This window comes from Arachis ipaensis, chromosome B6 (assembly GCF_059453495.1).
Source record: "Arachis ipaensis isolate K30076 ecotype BB chromosome B6, ASM5945349v1, whole genome shotgun sequence".
Taxonomy (NCBI): Eukaryota; Viridiplantae; Streptophyta; class Magnoliopsida; order Fabales; family Fabaceae; genus Arachis; species Arachis ipaensis.
The window spans coordinates 55,069,322-55,075,285 of record NC_142441.1 but is presented as its reverse complement, the minus strand read 5'-3'; the positions used below and the strand labels follow the sequence as shown (position 1 = coordinate 55,075,285).

At 41.5% G+C, this 5,964-nt stretch overlaps 1 non-coding gene across 1 annotated transcript; it reads left to right on the top strand.

Moving 5' to 3' along the window:
- Positions 1-4,023: 4,023 nt before the first annotated feature.
- Positions 4,024-4,130, top strand: LOC148555635 (small nucleolar RNA R71). The gene has a single exon (XR_015887170.1). It is a non-coding gene; the product is annotated as a small nucleolar RNA R71 (small nucleolar RNA).
- The last annotated feature ends 1,834 nt before the right edge of the window (positions 4,131-5,964 follow it).

Here is a 5,964-nt window from a genome sequence, read left to right as displayed (position 1 = left end):
GGTCTGTTACAGAAATGGCTTCCTCCATCACAGATGAGTTCTCGTGGGACTCCGAACCGGCTAAAGATATTCTTTCTGAGGAAGCTTATGACCACCTTATTATCGTTTGTTGGGGTTGCAACAGCCTTTACCCACTTGGAAACGTAATCCACTGCTACCAAGATATACTTGTTTAAATATGAGGTTGGAAATGGTCCCATGAAATCGATTCCCCATACGTCAAACAGTTCCAGCTCTAAAATGAAATTCTGTGACATTTCATTTCTTTTGGGTAGGTTTCCAGCTCTATGGCATTTATTGCAGTTCTTTGCTACTTCCTTGGAATCCTTGAAAAGGGTGGGCCAAAAGAATCCACTCTGTAACACCTTGGCTGCAGTTCTTTCCTCTCCAAAGTGGCCTCCATAGCATGAGCCATGACAGTTCCATAGGACCTCTCTTCCTTCTTCTTCTGAAACACATCTTCTCAGGATTCTATCTGAACACTTCTTGAAGAGATATGGCTCATCCCAGACAAAATATTTTGCGTCATTGATGAGCTTTCTCTTTTGATGTTTGTTGATCTCCGGAGGTAAAGCCCCAGTTGCCTTGAAATTGGCAATGTTTGCGAACCAGGGTGCTTTGTGAACCGTCATTAACTGCTCATCTGGGAAACATTCATTCACACTTGTATCATGTGTTCCATCTTTGTCATGAGGGATCCTGGACAGGTGATCGGCTACCTTGTTCTCCACTCCCTTCTTGTCTCTAATCTCAATATTGAATTCCTACAACAATAAGATCCACCTTATCAGTGTTGGTTTTGATTCCTGTTTGGCATACAAGTATTTAAGTGTTGTGTGGTCTGTGAAAACAATCACTTTGGCACCAATGAGGTATGATCTAAACTTGTCAAATGCAAAAACTATTGCCAGCAACTCCTTTTCAGTGGTGGTGTAATTTCTTTGAGTGTTATTGAGGACTTTGCTGGCATAGTATATCACATGGACTAAGTAATCTTTCCTCTGCCCTAACACTACCCCTACTACAAAATCAGATGCATCACACATCAGTTCAAATGGTAAGTTCCAATTAGGTGGGGAAATGATAGGGGCAGAGGACAGCCTCTTTTTCAAGTTTTCGAATGATAGCATGCATTTTTCATCAAAGACAAATGGTGTATCAGATACAAGGAGATTGCTTAAGGGCTTGGCTATCTTTGAAAAATCTTTAATAAACCTTCTGTAAAAGCCGGCATACCCTAAAAAGCTCCTAATTGCCTTGACATCACTTGGTGGGGGTAATTTTTCAATGAGTTCCACCTTAGCTCTGTCTACCTCAATGCCTCTGTTAGAAACCTTATGGCCAAGAACTATTCCCCCTATCACCATAAAGCGACATTTCTCCCAGTTCAAGACCAAGTTGGTCTCTTGACATCTTTTTAATACCAGGGCCAAGTGATTTAGGCAATTAGGGAAGAAATCTCCGAATACCGAAAAGTCATCCATAAAGACTTTAATGAATTTTTCTATCATATCTGAGAAAATGGAGAGCATGCAGTGTTGGAAAGTTGTAGGTGCATTACATAGCCCAAATGGCATGCGCCTGTAGGCAAACACTCCATATGGGCAAGTGAATGAGGTTTTCTCTTGGTCCCTACGATCAACCACTATTTGGTTATATCCTGAGTAACCATCGAGGAAACAGTAATATGCATGTCCTACAAGTCTTTCCAGCATCTGATCCATGAAAGGAAGGGGGAAGTGATCTTTTCTTGTAGCTTCATTGAGTTTTCTGTAGTCTATGCACATCCGCCATCCTGTGACGGTCCTTGTAGGGATTAGTTCGTTCTTCTCATTAGGGACTACAGTGATTCCTCCCTTTTTTGGGACAACTTGCTCGGGGCTGACCCATGGGCTGTCGGAGATCGGGTAAATTACCCCTCCTTGCCATAACTTCATAACTTCTTTCTGTACCACTTCCTTCATGACTGGATTCAGCCTCCTTTGGGGTTGAATGGATGGTTTGGCATCATCTTCCAACAGTATCTTATGCATGCATATAGCCGAACTGATTCCTTTCAGGTCAGCGAGGGTCCATCCAATGGCATCCTTATGCTTTCGCAATACTTGGAGTAATTCATCCTCTTGATCTCGGCTAAGGGATGAGTTTATGATTACTGGGTAACTTTTACTCTCTCCTAAGTATGCATATTTGAGAGTGGGTGGCAGTGCTTTGAGTTCAAGTTTAGGTGCTTCTATCTTTTCATTCTCTTCCCTTGGTGCACCCTGTATATGAATCTCTGCTGTTGCAGCCTCTTCGCTAGATGTTGATTCCTCCTCTGTTAACCCTTCAAGTTCTTCCTCTTCAAAAATCTCCTGTATTACATCTTCCAGTGAATCCAACCTCATACATTCTCCCAATGGTTCTGGTGGATAACTCATGGCCTTGAATACATTGAATGTCATTTTTTCATTGTGTAATCTCAAGGTGAGTTCACCTTTTTGAATGTCAATGACAGCTCCAGCAGTGGCCAAGAACGGTCTTCCCAGGATGATGGAGGTCTTGGCTTCCTCCTGCATGTCCAGAACTACAAAGTCTGCTGGGAAGATGAAATCTCCTACCTTTACCAGCAAATCTTCTACTATGCCATGAGGAAACTTGAACGATCGGTCTGCCAGTTGTAGGGCCATTTTTGTTGGCTTAGCCTCCTCAATCCTCATTTTTCTCATCATAGCTACTGACATCAGATTTATGCTGGCTCCTAAGTCACACAGAGCCTTCTCTACTGTGATTTCCCCTATAATACAAGGGATCTGGAAACTCCCAGGATCCTTCAATTTCTGGGTTAGTTTGTGCTGAATGATGGCACTACATTCTTCGGTGAGTATCACAGTCTCATTGCTCTTCCAGCTTCTCTTCTTAGTCGTTAATTCCTTTAAAAACTTGGCATAGAGCGGCATTTGCTCTATTGCTTCAGCAAAGGGTATGTTGATTTGTAGTTTCTTGATGATTTCCAAAAATCTTAAGAACTGGTTGTCGTCCCCCCTCTTCTTTAATTGCTGAGGGTATGGAGCCTTTGGGACGTCTGGCTTCAGCATTTCTCCTTTTTGCTGTGAATTGGGAATGGGGATTTGGACTTCAACTCACTCCTCTTTCCTTTCGTCTGAGTTCTTCTCTTGTGAATTCTTAGGAATTTCCATCAATCCTTTCGCCTGACATTCCTCTCTTGGGTTTGGGTTGGTATTGCTGCACAGGTTATGGCTGGGAATTTGCTTGAATAGGTAGCCAATTTGTTTCTCAAGTTTCTTGATGGCAGCATCTTGATTCTGCATATTGGACCGCACTTCCTCTCGGAACACTTTACTGTCCTGGACCTCCTTACATATGACTTCAAGTAAGGTCTCAATCCTTGAGAGTCTGTCCTCGGATGATGGTGAGTTGGAGTTGGAGTGATGATAAGGGCCATTTTGGCTTTGGTATGGATGTTGGGGTGTGTTGTTAGGTGGGTGTTGATATGATCTCTGTGTGGAATGTTGGTGAGCTGCATTGTTGTTGGGGTTGTGGCGTCTCTGATCTTGGCCTTGGTCTTGTTAATTTTCCCACCCAAAGTTTGGGTGGTTCCTCCAACCAGGATTGTAAGTCTTGGAGTATGGGTCATGGTTCTGCCTAGGTGGATTTCCAATGTAGTTGGCTTGTTTCTGATCACCCTCTGCTTCTTCATTCACTCCTTCTTGAGCTGCTATTGAGGTGGTGATTACTGTTACTTGACTCCTCCCCATCTTCTTGGTAAGGTCAGCCAGCTGCTTGGTGATCATCTTGTTTTGAGCTAGCAGTGCATCTACATTGTTTAGCTCTATTACTCCTCTAGTGTTGCCCCTTTCAGAAGTATAGAAGTAGTCATTCTCAGCTACAGTATCAATGACATCTATGGCTTCTTCAATGGTCTTCCTCTTATTCAGAGATCCCCCGGATGAGTTGTCTACTGCCTTCTTTGATTCATAAGAAAGACATTCATAAAAAATGTGTAACTGCACCCATTCATTGAACATATCTGGCGGGCACCTTCTTGTCAAGTCTTTAAATCTTTCCCATGCTTCATATAAAGTCTCACCATCTTGTTGCCTGAAAGTTTGAACCTCAGCTCTCAACCTGTTGATTCTTTGAGGAGGATAGAATCTCGCCAAGAATTTGTTCACTACATCTTCCCAGGTTGTTAAGCTCTCCTTCGAGAAGGATTTCAGCCATTTAGATGCCTTGTCCTTGAGTGAGAAGGGGAATAGAAGCAGTCTATAGGTGTCAGGATGAACACCATTAGACTTCACAGTATCACAGAACCTCAGGAAGGTGGTTAGATGTTGATTGGGGTCTTCTTGGACACTCCCTCCGAATGAACAGTTGTTCTAAACAAGGGTGATGAGCTGTGGCTTAAGTTCAAAGTTATTGGCATATATGGTTGGCTTTTGGATGCTACTTCTACAGTTTCCTGGGTTTGGATTGATGTAAGATCCCAGAACTCTTCTCTCTTGCCCAGCATGATGCACTGGGCCTTCTCTGCCATGGTTGTGAGCCTCTTCTTCATGATGGTTCTTTATATTCTCATCCATGTCTGGTTCAAAATACTCCTCTTCTTCTTCTGTACCAACTGCTCTCTTTCCTCTTGCTTCCCTCCTTAATCTAAGGAAGGTCCTCTCAGGTTCAGAATCAAAAGAAGTTGAAGCCCTGCTTCTTCTACCTGTCATACAACCAACAAGGCAAACACAAGAAGGGGGTAGATGCAGAGAGTATTCTTGTTAGAAATGCTGTTAGTGTGAGTGATACAATATATCAAACAGTTAGTGGGTTAGTGAACTGAATTGTAAACAACTAAGAAAAGGGTAGGGAAAAGGAAGAAAATAGCTAAACTGAAAGTGAATTACTCAAATGAAATCAAACAAAATAAAAAAAAATGCTCAATCTAGTTATCCACCAATTTAATCATTGTTGATACAAAATCAATCCCCGGCAACGGCGCCATAAACTTGATGCACGGAAACTTGTCTCTCAACAATTTCCCTCGGCAAGTATACCGAATTGTCGTCAAGTAAAAACACACAATAGAGTGAGGTCGAATCCCACAAGGATTGATTGGTCAATCAACTTTAATTAGAGGAATGTTCTAGTTGAGCTAAGCAGAATTCAATGTGAGAGTTGCAGGAAATTTAATGGCGGGAAAGTAAATAGCAGAAAATGTAAATACTGGAAATAAAGAGCTGAATGTAACTGGCAGAAAGTAAATTACAGAATGATAAATGGGGAATGGGGAATTTAGCAGGAAAGTAAATTGCATAAATTAAAGAGAATGGGTAAGATCAGAAATGGGGGATTCATTGGGCCTAGGAGATGTTGCATTCTCCGGATCAAGTTCATTTTCATCTCTTCCTCAATCAATGCATTCATTGATCTCCTTGGCAATCTTAAGTGATTGAACTCCAATTCCTTGGTAATTCAATATCTCAAATCTTGATCAATAGCCAATTCCATGGTCCAATTGCTCATGAGAAGAGATGAAGTATGGTCACTGATTATACCACATGTATTTCCAAAACAAAGTGTTGGTAGGATTATATGTCACTATATCCATCCAAACCCCAATTTGGTCCAACATGAGAAAGCATTTCTAGCATGATCTCTTCATTCCTCTTCTAAGGTTCTGAAGAGATCCAAGTACGAATAGCTTCTTTTCCATGACAACTACCCAATTGGATGAAGATTGAAAGCTTTCTAGTAAAATCAAGAGAAAAGAAAGAAGAAGAATAATGAAAATTATTATTGATCCATCAAATTACAACAGAGCTCTCTAACCCAATGAAAGGGGTTTAGTTGTTCATAGCTCTGGGAATAGAAAACAAAGATGGAGAATGCATTCTGAAAAGTAAAACTAGAAGTTACAGAGAAAGTAAAATTATACAGAGAGTAGTTCTCCCAATCCCAAAAGTTTTTTCTCTA